The sequence below is a fragment of the Podarcis tiliguerta genome (assembly GCF_965153285.1).
Source record: "Podarcis tiliguerta genome assembly, chromosome: Z".
Classification (NCBI taxonomy): Eukaryota; Metazoa; Chordata; class Lepidosauria; order Squamata; family Lacertidae; genus Podarcis; species Podarcis tiliguerta.
Window position 1 is genome coordinate 31,217,058 of NC_139553.1, and position 16,965 is coordinate 31,234,022.

Here is a 16,965-nt window from a genome sequence, read left to right on the forward strand (position 1 = left end):
TCCCCATCTGATGGGTCTGCTGGTATTCACAATCTGCTTTTAACAGTCCTATTCTTAACAAAATGCATAACAGAAAGGGCTAATAGGAGAACCAGGGTGAATGGTTTGAACAACTCCCAGCAGGTCCAGTCAACATGATGGGCCTTGTGGGATTTGCAATCTGAAACAAACTTGGTGAAAGCTGCTGCACAGTGAGGCCTCTGCTCAAAAGAGCATCCCTTCTCTGTCAGAGCCAAGGTGTATCTAGTCCAGCACCCTGCTTCCATCAAGGACTAACCTGATCCCCCTGGATGTTCTTAAGTGGCTCCCCAGCAGTTGGTATTCAGAGGTAGACTGCTCCTTCAACAGGAAGTTCTATTTGGCTATTCAAGCCACTGACCACTGATAGACTCAGCCAAACCCAAGTTCTAGAGAAGGCTTCGCCAACCTGGTATAGCCCAAAACATCTCGGGGGGGGGTGGCACTATGTTGGCAAAGGTCCAACACAGGCTGTATGTGGAAAAAATGGCACTATTGCACTTTGAATGGAAAAAATCTAGGAGAAAAGAGGGGAAATGTTTTCAAATAGCACCTTTAACCCAACAGAGCAAAACGCTTGCTTTGCCACCAGTTACATAAGGGAATGCAAGGAGGACATTTTCGTAAGATCAGCCGTATCAATGGAACAACTCCCCTAGGAGGAAAATATGCAGCTTTCAGAACTTTGAAGTTTAGAGAAAAAGCAAGTTAGAGGCAATGGAACCAAAGGTTCTAAAATCCTGCAAGACTTGCAGAAAGTGGGTAGGAAAAGTGTTTTTCTCCCTCTCTCATAACACCAGAACTCATGCAGGAACCAATGCAGGAAGATTCAGAGCACATAAGGAAGTATTTACAGAAGAGAATAAGAAGAGTCTATTGGATCTGGCCACTGGCCCCTCTACTCCATCATCCTGTTCACAGTGGCCACCCGGATGCTCCTTAAGGGAAACCCACAAACAGGACAGGAGCACAAGAGCAACTCTCCCCTCCTGCGGTTTGCAGCAGCTGGGATTGAGAAGCACTCCTGTCCTGCCCATGCAAGCAGTGCTGACGGGCAGGGAGGCTTCTTCCCTGTGCATTAGCTCTGCCCATCCACAGAGCAGCCCTGTGTCTTTGGCTGACATCTTGGTGGTCACAGTGGCAACAGGATGCTCAACTAGATGGTCCCCCTTTGGCCTGGTGCAGAAGGCTCCTCTGACATTCCTATACACTGCTGGTGAAGACAAGTTGCATGTTTTGCCTCAGAATATGGTCACTCCAACCCTGCAAGGGAGGGAGAAATATAATGCCAGATGAAAACTCAAACCATCTTAGTCAGGTCAACAGAAAAGTCCAGGCAGGAGAGTTCCCACTTCCCAGTTCAGCCATGGAGAGCCCAGCAGCAGCCAAATATTGAGAGCCATGCCACCCAGGAGCACATGCCAGCTTTCTTCCTGGGCACATTTGACAAGGCACTACATCCCACTGAGCACTGAAGGACTCAATTCCAAGTAAGCATACGCAGGATATGGACAGCATAGCTGCACTGCAGAAAGTCTCTCTCCAGGGTCAGGCAGGCTGCTGCACTTCAAGGACTAAGGAGAACTAAGATGCTGGTGAAAGGCAGCCCTTAAGATTTCTAGAGACTTGCGCCCCCTAGTGACAAAAGTTCCTGCTCCTCTGCAGCTGCTCTGGGTTAGCAGTTGGGCTCTAGAAAAAAACATTTCTAGGAAAACCAAGAGCACAACAAAGAGGACTGTGCTGTACCAAATCTGACCACAGGTGCATCCAGAGTTCTGTACTGACTGTGAGGAGCCCACCATCATATCAGACAAGGGGACATTCCCAACCCTACCCCAAAGAGGCCAAGGATTATCCTGTGGAACTTCTGCCTGCACCTCACCTACCCCACAGAAGCTGCTCTGGCTTCCAACCTTCCATGTGTAGTACCCAAAAACGTTTCCCCCTCTTAGTGTACAGAAAAGCGTGTTGTTGTTTTTTTAAAGGAAAGAAACTATCATAGAGCAGCAGCATAATCCTACACATTTTTACCTAGGAGTAAACTGCAGCGAGCGCAGCAGGCTTTGCTCCCAAATAAGAAGACATAGGATTCATCTAACATCCATCACAACCAAGGATAACGTAAAAGAACCTCCATGGCCAGAAGAGTTATACCCTACCCAAAGAGCCAGGGATTATTCTGTGGAACTTCTGCCTGCACCTCACCTCACCTTCCCCACAGAAACTAAAGGCACCAAGGAGGAAGGGATGGGACGTGGGGTGCTCAAGCAAAAATTGGGGGGTTGGTTGGGGGAAAACCAAGACGCTTTGCGCGGCTTTGCGTCCTTTTATTGCGCTGGAGTGCGCGCGGCCAACACAACCCACCGCGCCAGGCGCTGCCCTCGCCACCAACGTGCCCAGGGCGCGAAGGGTTCCTCGCGTCAACTCAGCCAGGCCACCAGAGCGCTTCGCCCCTGCCTGCCCTTGCCAGGAGACGCTTGGTCGGCAGGCAAATCCCGCTCCCCCACGCTGGCCTGGGACGCGCGGCGGCTACTCCAAGCCGGGTCCTGGCGGCACTCGGGGCGGGACGGGGTTCCCTGCGCGGGGGCGCCTGGCTCCCGCCCCCTAAAAATCGCGCGCTTCGGACTACCGTCTCCCTGGCCCATGTCCATACACACGTGCTCTCCGCATCTTCAGACCCGACTCTTTTCCCAGCCCTGCCTGGAAATACTGCGGGTAGAGTAACCCTGGGCTCACCCCCCCACCCACCCACACACCGGACACATCCCCAAAGCCACAGCCAAGGCTGGGGTGAAGAGCCAGAGGACAGTTCGGGGTCTCTAAATTTGCGCGGGACTCCGGAGTTCGGAGGCGAAGCGAGGCGGCTCCCCAACCCCCCTTATCCCCCGCCAGAACCCTACCTACCCCAGGACTCTCCGCCGTCCCGCAGCACTTGGAAAGGGCAGGGATGCGCTCCGCCCGGATGCTGAGCGGAGCCGCGGCCAGGAGCGCACCCTTCGCCAAGGAGGAGGAGGAGGTGCAGCAGCGAGCGCGCTCCAAGCACCCATTGCCACCCTCCCTCCCGCAACGCCAGGCAGATGGAAGTAGAGAAGACGCCGAGGACGCCCCAGCTGATAGAAACAGAGATCCGCAGCCCCGCCCCCTGGCCAGTTTAAACTCCAGCGAGTTAAAGGGACTCTGCTTCCCCATTTCACCCCCACAGGGACCACACACCCGAATACACGTGTATTCAAGCTTATAGCCTGGTTCCCCAAGGAAATCCAAAAGACCCCATGGCCGCCAACTTTTCAGCCTCCTCCAGACCCTGCCTTGAGAGTTGGCTCCCTAACAGGCTCCATTGTTTCCCTTTCTGTCCCTGGAATTGTCACCTGCAGATTTCTTTCTAGCCCTGCATTTCCCTTAAGGGCACAGGCACACCTGGCAGGCTGAAAGACAGGAGGTTAGCGAAGGCTGGCTTAAGCATGCAGGTGGGAGCCACAGGCACAGCAGAAAGATACAGGAGCTTTGGCAAAAATCTATAGTTAATTTCCAAAGAACATCTGGCGTTTAGGGTGGCAATTCGAGTAAAGACCAGCTGTCCGTCTGGATCTTCTAACCAGCAGTCACACAAACAAGAATTAAGCAGGCAAAAGTTTTCTGCTTGTTATTCGCTTCTCTGCCCCCAATCTCAGCTAAACAGGAGTGGACACTATGCAGGTGGGAGAAGGTGGCACTCTGCACATTCTCATATTCATTGGGACTTTGGGACCCTGGCTGAAATTACTTTAAAGCATACACTTACTTGGGAGTAAGTCCCATTGGACTCAACAATAGTAATTGTGATTTTAGAAAAACTACAGTGTTTAGAGGAGTGGCTGGTTTAGCACACTTGGCTGCCACTGAGTGCTACAATGATGGAGTTCCTGGTTTGTTTTACCGTATTTTTTGCTCTATAAGACTCACTTTTTCCCTCCTAAAAAGTAAGGGGAAATGTGTGTGCGTCTTATGGAGCGAATGCAGGCTGCGCAGCTATCCCAGAAGCCGGAACAGCAAGAGGGATCGCTGCTTTTGCTGCGCAGCGATCCCTCTTGCTGTTCTGGCTTCTGGGGTTCAGAATATTTTTTTTCTTGTTTTCTTCCTCCAAAAACTAGGTGCGTCTTGTGGTCTGGTGCGTCTTATAGAGCGAAAAATACGGTAATTGTTGCATTGGTGACCAGCTCAAAGTGAAGAAGCCTCCAAGCATTGACAGAAACATTATAGGAGAACCAATGAACTTTGGACACATTACTCACTTTGGAACAAGAGAGGGCAAATTCAGGAACAAATGAATTCCAAAGGAGGCTACAACAACAATTATCCTTCAACTGCAAAGGTGTAAGATGTCTGAATGAGAGAATGAAATGCCAGTTTGGGGATGTGATGCTTTGAAAGCAGCTGGCTGTAAGGAGGAAAACGGCCCGATTTTATTTTGTACATTGTTATATTTAGACTACTAATCTGCTATTAAGGCTGTGAAATGCTAAATTTAATGCCACCTCGTTTCTGTGGAAGCCTGTTCATGTTGGAGATTGAATCTTGACATTACCATTTAGCTATAGCATCATGACCACAATTTGTTGTCTAAAAGCAGCATTGAAGATGGTAGCTACATTTTAATGAACACCTCCATTAAAGATGCCTCAGGTTTTGTAGTTCTGCTGGGGGATTGGAGAGACTAGGTTACACTGCTTTAAATTTAGAAAATTGCAGAGTGATTCACAAACCTTGGCTTCCATAAAATAAAACCTTCCATTAAGAATCTTCAGTTAAAAAACAAAAAGACAAAACAATAGTAATTGTGAAGTACCGACACTTTCTGAACCCAGGTAAAGGTAAAGGGACCCCTGACCATTAGGTCCAGTCGTGGCCGACTCTGGCGTTGTGGCGCTCATCTCGCTTTATTGGCCGAGGGAGCCGGCATCCACTTCCAGGTAATGTGGCACGATAACTAAGCTGCTTCTGGAGAACCAGGGCAGCGCACGGAAATGCCGTTTACCTTCCCACCTGAGCAACACCTATTTATCTACTTACACTTTGACGTGCTTTCAAACTGCTAAGTTAGCAGGAGCAGGGACCGAGCAACGGGAGCTCACTCCATCATCGCAGGGATTTGAACCGCCGACCTTCTGATCAGCAAGTCCAATGACTGCTTCTGAGAAATGGGATCGTGAGAGCTGGCACACATAATATCATATAGGCTTGCTGGCTTGTTGGTTGTTGTTTTTTTAACTTGGCTGCCCAGCCATCTTTGTGATACTGCAAGCCTTTTCTAAGGGTATCCTGAGGGTACTGGGATACTGCAGCAGGACCTAGCCCCCTGTCAGACATCAAAAGTGGGGAAGAAATTCATGTCAGAGCAGCAAATACAGGTACTTGATCGGCCAGAGAATTCCCCGGAGGTAAATCCTATTGAGAATTTGTGTGCCATATGGAAAAATCGCCTCTGTGCTGTAGACTGTACGACTATGGAGAAACTCACTCAGGCACTGATTCAAGTGTGGTACAGGGATCCAAAAAGCAACAGTAACTGTTCAAAAATAGTAGACTCCATGCCAAGCCGTGTTCAAATGCTGCTTAAAAATAGCGGAGGTCATATCTGTTGCTAATGTACGTCTGTGTGAGTTTTGTACAATAAACTACTGTACTAAAGTCAATGTTTCAATTAATTTGCACAGCACATTGTTATGTGTTTAGTAAGACATGGAGACACACTAGAACTGTTCACATTATTGAACCCGAAACAGGTCAAACCGCCCTTAATTCAGAGGGCACACAATGTGAGTTCCTGCACTAAAACAGCAGTGTTTGCTGTGATATCCAGATAAATAAATCAACTTGACTTTCAGGTAATACAGTCTAGAATGGCCCCTGGGCCACTGCTTTTACCTTTATGATATTCTACCGATTTTGACCTAGATTGAGTATTATTGTTTCAAATCAGTATATATTAAATGTTTGGGGGGAATAGAAAGGAAACCCATATCCCATCAAAAGAAAACGCATCACTTCATATATAAACACCAAGACTGGCCATGCCTAACTTAACGGATAAGGACCCGCCTATTCAATGATATCATAAAAGAGTGGGCCCTTCCCCAAATCCTGGACCTACCCCAAAATAGTCTCCATCCCGGGGGGCCACTAGGTGGCGCGTTGGAAGATGGCCGACAATAACATCTCTCTGACCCATACGAGGTATTAAGGGGCTGCTATGGGAAGTAGGCAGCCTTCCTGGCCCCCCCAAGGGGATGGGGGGGACTCCCCTGCCAGCGGTGTTCACAATGCACCCCCTGATTTGAGAGATGGGGGTGCGGAACACTTGGCACAAGCCCTCGGTGGAATCAGATCTTCCCGACGCCGATTCCAATCAGCGCGTGCTGGTTGCTTCAGCTTGGAATTATAATTGGAACTAATTGGAGAATAATAGATTTGGAAGGCTGGAGCACATATATCAAGTGAAACTCGACGATAGGACTGCTGACTAATGGATCTCTGTGACCGGGAGTGACGGATGGATAAGTAAATCTTTTGCTGAATTACTATCAAGAGAATGTATGGCTGGAATGAAGGGGGGGTGGAGGGAAAAACCTTTCCGATTTCCCTTGCATGATGTGATAATAATACCCTCCACCCCAGGAAGAAATAAGATCGTCACGTTCTAACAATTCATAAACAGAACTTTAAGATTTGTGTGGGAGGAAATACAATACAACAAGAGAAGATCAAACGGTGAGAAGGAGGAATTTCTATGACGCAGTTAAAAAGAAATGGCGTCTCGCCAAGACAGGCCGGCCGGAGAAGAAGATGAGGGGGAGGAGTATCAGGAGGTGCGAGGAGGAGGAATGCTGGAATGCAAGTTTGACCTGACAGAGCCCCCTAATTAATTTATTTGATTTACCGGGCCAGCCTGAGGAATAATAATGGACAGACCGAAGATTAATTTTGTTTATGGAAGTATCTAACAGAGGCTGTTCCTGAATAATATGAGTTTGGAAGACTACAAAACCCACACAGTGACACCAAATCTTTCAATCTGTTTGTGAAAATTATCAGAGATCGCAAAGAAAGGAATAAATGATAACAACAAGAAGAGAAAGAAGGTAATAAACGTCTATCCGAATCGAACCGGATGGAACTGTCGAACAAAAGCAGCAAATAAGTGATGTCTGGAGTCATCTGGAATTTGGACTCGTGCGGAGCTTGATATATGGGTACCCCCCAAAAAAATTTAAAATTTGGCTGTATAATCTGGAATTAATGTGATTTGAACAATGTGATATGATTGGCCTGTTAATAAAAATTATTTAAAAAAAAAAAAAATAGTCTCCATCCCAAAACCACTGAAAGACAGCATCAAAGTAGAATCATACCGCCCAATCTCATTAATAAACCAAGACCACAAGATAGTCACATCAAACTTGGCCAAATGCCTAAAAAATTTCCTACACAAGTTAGTAGCCCCAGACCAGACTGGCTTCGTCCCTGGTCGCAATATAACAGACCCCATCAGGAAACTACTGAACGTGATTGAACACAGCACGGCAACAAAACGGCCACTGACAATTATGTCCCTAAATATCCTCAGTGCTTTGGATTGCTTAGAGTGGAAATACCTATTAGCAGTACTAACATGAAATTTGGCCCCAATTTCCAACTGTGTTTATACTCACACACAAACACCCCACTGGAATGAGAGGGGGGTTGGAGGAAATGTCTGCGCAGGGCCAGTGTGAAGACCCAGTGCAAGTCTTCCAGGCTTCAAGGCCAAAGTCTAAAAGAAAACCTAGGCAGAAAGAATAACTGGGGGGGGGGGGGAATATCTCTCAACTGACTCTATTTTGCTGTCAGACCACAAGTGCTCAATATGCCACCCAAAAAGTCAAGAAACCCTGTCATGGAACCAACCTATGAAAGCTCCGAGGGAGAGGAAAATGGGAATCCTCAGGGAGAAGGGCAGAGTTTAGAGGAGATATCAGAAATTCCCTGAGGCAGCAGAGCCTAGACTGTCTTTAGAATTTGAAAAATGGAGGTTGGAACAGCAATACAAATTTAAATTATAGAGAGAGAGAATTAAGGCTGAACAAGAAAAAGAAAGAGAAAGGGAGCAGTACCATCTGAGAGAAAAAGAGATGCAATTTCAGTTAGAAATGGGGAAAATGGAATTGGCATCTGTGGAAAACCAAAATAATAATAATAGCACAAATGGTCAATTAATTAAACAATTAATTTACACCCAATTTGATATCACCTCAGAACAGTTAAGAAAGAACTTTGTTCAGGAGTGTGACAAAAGTGAGGGAAGAAACGTTTGCTCAACTTGGGGCTAAAATTTCAAATTACCTCACAAAGTGGCTACAGCAGGAGAGTGCAGATTCAGTTCAGAAGATCAGGGAGATTATAGTGCTCAAACAATTTTATACAACCATCAATGAGAAATTGAAATATCTGGTAAAAGAACGACATCCCAAAACTATACAGGAGGCAGCCACAATAGCTGACCAAATTAATGAAATTAGAGACCATGGATTTGATGGTCCGAACTTTGGTGGAAAAGTGTGGGAGTACCCCAAAAACAAATTTCAGTATGCCAAGGAAAGCCCTACCTCAGTGACAAATAAGGGAAATGTGCCACAAACTAAAAGTCCAACTGACAAGACCCTGACTAACATTGGTCCCACTGAAGGAAAAGGAAATAAAACTAATTATACTGGGTACAGGGAAATAAAGTGCTGGACGTGTGGTAAATTAGGCCACTGGAGTTTGGACTGCAGGGATGGAAAGGGTAAAACTGTCAATTCTGGTGCTCAAAAACAGACTTATTGTATCCACTCGGTGCAGCAGGAAGAGGCTAGGCAGTTTGCCAAGGAAATTGAGCTTTTAGCTAGGCCTCAGCCTGAGGAAAATTTTGAGGCTCGTGTGGTACAATGTTACTTGATTAAACAGGATAGTTTCCTCTTGAGAAATGCTGGGGAAAACATCTGGGTTGATGATAACAAGTATCTTGGGTTAAGAGACACTGGTTCACAGATTACAATCGTCCATCCAGACATCATTTCCACCACTAAATTAATACCTGAGAAAACAATAAAATTAAAAGGAATTGCCAAAGAACCATTTCTGAGGAAGTTCCAGCAGCAGTTCTTATCGGCTGGGATCTCCTAGAGCATGTTAAGAGTGCATTTGTAGTTACTCGCTCAAAGAGGGGCCAAGAATCCCCCGATACTGAGGAAACTGAAACAGTTGCCAGTGGAGGCACGGCTAGGAAACTGCTGCTGGAAGGTTTGGGCAGAGCAGAAACTGAAGCTGTTATAGTTCCTTTTAAAAACACCCATAAAGCTAGTTTTGCTCAGGAGCAAAAAGGGGGTGTTGGGTTAAACAGTTGTTTTGAGGTGGCTAAGTCTGCCGCTCCTTTAACCCCCGAACGCCCAGAGAGATTCTGTGAAGAAAATGGGCTGTTGTATAGGGAACTCCTTGCCACACTGTATGGGGGGGGGGAATCCGTGAACAACTGGTAATCCCTCATAGCTATAGAGAAAAGATTTTGCAACAAGCCCATAATAGCATTTTTGGTGCACACATGGGAATAACGCGCACTAAACGAAGAGTCGCACAGAACTTCTACTGGCCAGGCATGGGGAAACAAATCAAGCTATATTGACAGGCATGTGATATTTGCCAAAGACGAGGTACAGGACAGGACAAGACAAAAGCCAAACTGTATCCTTTACCTGTGATCTCTACCCCATTTCAAAGGTTGGGGCTTGACCTAGTAGGGCCATTGCCAAGAGCCATGAAACAGGGCAATAAATATATCCTGACCATCATAGATTTTGCAACCTGATACCCAGAAGCAATCCCATTAAGAAATATTGAAACTGAGACAATAGCAGATGTGTTGATTAATTACATGAGTCGCCTGGGGTTTGCAAGTGAGTTGGTCAAGTACCTAGACATCTCATTTACATCCCGGCTCATGAAAAGATTGTGGGAAGCGTGTATCATCACACATATAACTTCCACACCGTACCATCCAGAGACTAATGGATTGGTTGAGAAGTTTAACAGAATTTTGATCCGTATGATCAAAGCCTACGTAGCAGAAAACCCTAATGACTGGGGCTGCAAATTACAACCCCTCTTGTACGCATACATTCCACAAGAGTCAGTCAGTCAGTTTTATTGCACATAGCCAAAGGCTGCCGCAATGTACACAGAATCATTTGACAATTAAAAGAAAATATACTGAATAGATACAAAAGACTTAAAACATTTATATTATCAAAACATTACGTACTCTAAACAGAGCTATAAAAGTACCCCAATATACAAATCAAGACATTAAACAATAAAATTCATAAACTAAAATCATCACATGGCCACTAATGTCAAAAACAATGTCAATTAATACAGTGTGCAATTTATACTCAGAGTTTGGTGACAAAGATAGAGCATAGCCTGAGGTAGATAGATAGGATCAAATAAATCCATCGCCTTTACAGTTGATGGCTACCTTGGCTATATAATTTGTTCTAATTTTACTAGCAGTGGTTGTAAAAAGTGCTACATGCCAGGTCACATACTTATCTATGTCTGCGAGGAGATATAAAATCATGTCAGAGGGGTTCTGGCCAGGGGACCTTGTCGTTATACTAAAAATCTTTTTCTTGCATCATTATATAAGGGACAGTGCAAGTATAAATCATAAGGTCCTCTACTTCAGAACATCCCCTAATGCAAACACGTTCATTTTTTGGTATGCCTCTGTGTCTCCCATCTCTATAAGCAGAGTTTATTGTATTTAATCATAACTCTGTAAAAGCTTTCCAAAGTTGTACAAAAGTCAATTCATTAAAATAAGATGTATGTTCATTGGCCTCTCTAAGTTTAAAATACAATGGGGCGCATGTAGATGTGTACATAGAGTTTAGATCGTTTTTAGTTGCCACTGCCCTTATGGTTCGTTTAAAGATATTTTTCTGGGAATATAAGGGAAGTTCTTTAATCTCAGTCACTGAGAGGTCATATTTGCCCATCAGTTGGGCAGCGTGATGTACCCAGTTTTTAAGGGGTAATCCATTTGAGAGCTCAATCAGGCATTTTTTTGGTAGCCTAGTGTTGTCCATCTGTTGAACTCTAAACCAGTAACAGAGAATTCTTTTATATATTTGGGTCTCTATGCTCAACATGCGAGTTTCCAACCTGACCATGGCAGATTGCACGTCTTTGGGTAAACTCTTAAAAAACTCTTTAAAAACTCTTAAAAACTCTTTGGGTAAACTCTTAAAAAATAATTCTGTGGGGGTTCCAAGCCAGAGACCTTTGAGGTACTCCAAACCTCTGCACCATATAAAATCTGGGCCATTGTTTTTGCTTTATACACAGATAGAGCTGGGTTGACCAGATTTCCACCTTTACAGGCAGCGAATTTCAGAATAGCTTTTGCTGATTTAAAGGCTTGCAATTTAATATTGGATAGCTGTGTATTCCAAGATGCCGTTTCTGAATAAGTCAATCCCAGATATTTAAACGTATTTACTTGGTTTATGATGTGTTTATCCAGGTGCCAAACATGCTTTTTAGAACGCTTCCCAAATACAATGACCTGCGTCTTATCGTAGTTTATAGATAAAGCATTCCTCGTGCAATATGAACTTAATTTTGCAAGCAGCCGTCTCAGGCCCACCTGGGTTCTAGATACAAGTACTAGGTCATCAGCATATATTAATACTGAGAGTTTTTGGTCAAGAATTGTGACAGGGGCAAATTGTAGGCCCTCCAGTTCTTTAACCATGTCATTAATATAAAAATTAAACAGGAAAGGTGCCCAAATGCATCCCTGTTTGTCTCCAGTAATAGTCTTAATTCTAGTGGTGACATGGCCAGCCAGATCCACCTTTACCTGTATTGATGTGTCAGTATATGTTTTGATGAGAAATAATAGACGGAGGTCTATATTTGTCTTTTCCAATTTTTGCCACAATGCAATGGGACTGTATTGAAAGCTGACTTTAGATCGGTAAAAGTGACATATAATTTTTGCTTCAAATTATGGATGTATTTACATAGCAGAAAGTTCATCACAAAGCACTGGTCCAATGTGGATTTCCCTCTTTGGAAACCTGCCTGGACTTCAGATATCACCTTATTTGCATCTGCCCATTTTTCCCGTCTCCCAAGAAGGAGCCTGGCTTATAGTTTGGAGGCTACATCTAACAAACTAATGGGTCTATAATTGGCAGGGTTTTTCTTATCACCCTTTTTTTATATTGGGGCAATTGTACGCAGCTTCCACCCTTCAGGTATGCAACTTGAGCTGTTAATGTATGAAAACAATTTTGCAAAAATGGGTGACCAGAAATCAGATCTTATCTTACAGATCTCCATTGGGATCATGTCTTCTCCTGGAGCTTTATTAGCTACCGTATTTGTTGCTCTATAAGACTCACTTTTCCCTCCTAAAAGGTAAGGGGAAATGTGTCTGCGTCCTATGGAGTGAATGCAGGCTGCGCAGCTATCCCAGAAGCCAGAACAGCAAGAGGGATTGCTGCTTTCACTGCACAGCGATCCCTCTTGCTGTTCTGGCTTCTGAGATTCAGAATATTTATTTTCTTGTTTTCCTCCTCCAAAAACTATGTGTGTCTTGTGGTCTGGCGCGTCTTATAGAGCGAAAAATACGGTAGTTGGCTTGCGATTAGCCTCTTAATCTGATTGGGTGTGATGTCTGGCCATTCTGGCACTTCCAATAGCTGAGTAAAGTAAACTTGTGGGGGTGAGTCATGACAGGGGCCATATATTCCTGTAAAATATGTCACCCAATCCGTTCCTTTGACAGATGCTTCTAACGAGTAGCCCAGCCCATTTGTGCCTTGGGCAACCAGATGCCAAAATTTCCGTGAGTCCTTTTGAAGTGCTGCGTCTCCCAATGCTTTCCACTGCTGTTCATAATATATTTGTTTCTTGCTTTTAAGTAATAATTTATAATTGTATCTTAATTGGACTACCTCAGCTTGTAGAGCAAGATTGTGCTTATCCTGTTTTAACTTCAATTTTCTAAGTTCCCTAGCTAGGCATTTTTTGCTATTCTGACATTCCTTCTCAAACCAAGTCTGTATTTTAAACATTTTGGTTTTTTTATCACACTAGTTGTGGTCATCAGTGGGTGCATTCGGTTGATTATGTTCTCATAAAGTCCGATTATGTTTCCTGTTTCTAACAACATTTCCCCCTTTAATAAAGCAAATTCATGGGAATCCAGGATCTGAATAATTTTTTCTTGGATCTGTGCATTCCACTTTAACCTTCTATTTCCAAGTATCAGATATTCCATTTCATCCAATAATTTAGGAAAGGCAGGAGAAACGAATGGTGTCAGAGATAACTCAAGTGGAAAGTGGTCACTTTCAGCTCTGGGAATTATCCTGAAGGTATCTCGGTTAAATGGCACATTATTAGATGTTAGGATATAATCTATGCTGCTAGTAAATCTTCTGGGGGAGATAAAAGTAAAATAACCCTCTTGATCTCCTTGACCGTGCCCATTGTATAACAAAAGGTTATGCTTAATTATAAGTTCACAAAGATATTTCCCAGTGCGATTAGAGGTAGTGTCCATTGCTGCCCTCTCACAGATTTCAGGTTCGTCCTCCAAGTTTAGTCCAGATAATATTGTATTTTGTGGGGAAACAAGGCCGATCCAGGCATTGAAGTCGCCTCCCAAGACAAGTCGAGGGTTGGGTGACAGATAGTCTATACCTTCGAGTAGTTGGTCAAGTTTTTCCCAATATGATCTCAGTTCCCCACAAGACTTTACTGGAGGTATGTACACGCAGATGCAATAAGTGTTTCTCAGGAGACTATCAGAAAAGGACAACACTAAAAAATTAAGGGTGGTCAATGAGGGACACTGTTGAATTGATACATTAAGAGAGGTTGACACCAGCACCGCCAGACCCCCGCTAGGCCTTCCATACTTTACAGTTTTAAGATCTGGTTGAGTGTAATTTGTAAAACCCTGTAATTCAACCATAGTGCCCTCTTTTGCCCAGGTTTCTTGAAGAAAGATGAAATCATGTGTTTGTAGATAGGAACAGAAATCACTGTCTTGGATCTTGTCCATCCACCCTGTTACATTCCATGAGAGAAGTTTAATTATTTTACAGTGATTTACTCTTAGTCAATTGTTGACCAATGTACTCTCGGAGTTTACCAGTTTTTGAGGCAACAGAGTATTGCTAATGCTAGTGGAATAATCCAGATGTTCAATTTTTTCAGTCGTCGTACATAAAGTACTCACATTTGTAATCACTGGGCCTTTTCTTTGCAAATTGCTCACCAGCGGGGATTCCTTGGTTGTATTTACTGACTCCTCCTCTTCTAAATATCTCATCTTTGTCCTATACTCCGGTGGTTCTATAGTTATCATTCTGTTGTGGCCATTGGGTCTATTGTCAGTCTCTACCTCCGGTTCTTTAATCTCTTTCAATGTTTGGTTCATAAGATCAAGCCTCTTGATAACTGTTTGTTGCTCTTCCTGAGGGAGATTCCTAAAGGAGCTGAGAAAATCCTCTTCCAAAGGATTTACAGAGTGCTCAGATTCCTGAAGATGATTGTCAAGAGGAATCGGCTGTTCCTTTTGGCTCACCTGGTTATTTTGATGTTGGGCATGATCCTGCGAATTCAACTCAGGCATGTCTGTTTCCTCCCCACCTGTCAAGATTTTTGTGATGTCATTACTTCCATGGGTATCCAGGCTTTGGTTTTGTGGGCCCCTCTGAAGCACCAGTCCTCATCTTACATAAGGGTGCAACAATAGAATTGCAAAATACCCGGGTTGGAAAAACTCCTCTGCTTGACAATCTGATTTTCAGCTTGTGAATCAGTGAGGGCAGTCTAGTAGAGGAAAAAGTTAACATAATTTTTTGAATTTGATTTGTGGTATTCAAGAGTTCAGTCCTAACAAGGTCAATCTCTGTAAGTCCAATGCCAAGTCTGATAAATGTCGTTTGGAATGCTTGGCACCTTTCCAGTTAGGAGTTTCATCCAGTCTTCCACAAATTGTCATGCAGATCTTTTTTTGTTGGAAGATTAAATAAGAAGTGTTTGTTTTAAGAGCCTCTGCACGTTTTATGTCGAGCTTAGGGGTCTGCTCTTGTTGTCACCAATTCACTTTGGTACTATGGTGTTCTGTTAATGCCTGCTTGTTATTAACTGATAAACTGTGGACCTCTTTGGATAATTGGGTTATTTGAGAGGCAATACCTCTCAATTTGTTGGAAGATATGCTCAACCGTTCTTGCAATTAGAGTTAATTGGGTGCTCTCCCTACTAGTTATTCCTTCCTCTCTTAGCAACACAGGATCAACTTGCCCCATTGCTGGATCCAGTTCCATGCTCTCACCTTGAATGCTCTCCCCACACTCACAATCATCTTCAAGGGGAGAAAACCGGTTTTTTGTTGGAACTAAAAAAGCAGATTTGTTTAAAAAGTCCTCTATTTTAGATTGTTTGAGAACCAGTGAGAGAGCTACATCCTCTGGGCCCCTATAGTGTTTACTAGCAGGCATAGCGTCGCCATGGGGAGTAAACAAGGAGAGGTTTCCCCAACCAAAAAAAAGAGAGAGAAAATAGAAAGTGATCAGTTTGTTCAATTTAAGAGCTTCTCCGTGTGGAGACTGCCAGGAAAATCAGGAACAAAGTATAGAAGGCAGTTGGCGGTTAATAGCTAGCAGCTGGCGGCTTGCCCAGGATGCTTCACAGAACTTGCCCAAGATGTTTCTCATAGCATAGACAAGATGGCACTCTTAGAATCTCAGTAGGTTTGTAAGTTTAAAAGTAGAGAAGTAAAAAAAGGAAAAATTACTTCCCTGGGTGGCAATCAACGCTAATTACAGTCCTGTTATCTGCGGAGCTCCGAAGCCTGCTTGCTAAGCTGTCGCCACCTTGGAACCACCCATTCCACAAGAGAGTACTGTGTATAGTCCCTTTGAACTTTTACTAGGGCGCAAGGTCATGGACCTTTAGATCTACTCTGAATGAATTGGGAGGATCACCCAGATAGTGACCCAGATTCAGTAATGGAATATCTGTATAAACTGCAAAACACTTTACGCCGTTGCTTAGAAATAGCAGAAGAAAAATTAAAAGCCGCCCAGACAAAGCAAAAAGTATGGTATGATAAAAGGGCCAGAGAGAGAACCTTTGGGCCAGAAGATGAAGTGTTGCTGCTAAGGCCTATAAAGGGAAATAAATTGCAATTAGCCTGGGAGGGACCGTACAAGATTGGGTCCAAAATGAGTCACGTGAACACGCTAAAACCCTACCATAGAACAGAAAGCTGGGCTCTATATGCTATAAGAGAGGACTGAGAAGAAACAGACAACATACTGTGCTGGGAAGGGAGAGGGGAGCAACGTAATCAGAAAGAAGTGAATCTAGCCCCGTCATTAACCCAATCACAGCGGGAGGAGGTAGGAAGTATCCTACAAAAATAGAAAGCCGTCTTTAGTAATGTTCAAGGAATAGCAAAGGGAGTGGTCCATTGCATAGACACTGGGGATGCTAAACCCATTGCAGTGACCCCTTAGAGGATAACTGGGACATACATGGATAAAATCCGCAATGTGGTGCAGGAGATGCTGAAGGCAGGGATCATAACCCCCTCAGAGAGTCCCTGGGCAGCACCACTAGCTTCAACACTGACCGACTTGACTCGTAAGAAAGAACCGGAGTGTGTGGAGTGGCAGAAGTTATTTGAAGCAGACCAGTCCTCGTTGCACCAAAGAGTTCACCATTTTTACAGAGGCGACAAATGCTGGGATCGGAACCATGCTGTGTCAACTGGGAGAGGAAGACAACCTGCATCTGATCACGACGATAAGAAGTGATAGCAAACGGATGAAGTGGGCCCTGTTGCTGCAGGACTTCAATTTC

The 16,965-nt window shown here is 44.2% G+C and overlaps 1 protein-coding gene across 5 annotated transcripts in view; it reads right to left on the bottom strand.

Moving 5' to 3' along the window:
• LOC310669839 (putative G-protein coupled receptor 34) overlaps window positions 1-16,965 on the bottom strand; it is a 334,470-nt gene that overhangs the window by 261,159 nt on the left and 56,346 nt on the right. For 2 of the 5 annotated variants that reach the window (XM_083424272.1, XM_083424270.1), the window contains exon 1: window positions 9,110-10,180. The exons of the other annotated variants lie outside the window; for them this stretch is intronic. The gene's annotated coding sequence lies outside the window, so the exon portion shown is untranslated. Of the gene's footprint in view, window positions 1-9,109; window positions 10,181-16,965 lie in introns of those variants that run through there. 5 annotated transcript variants of the gene reach the window in all.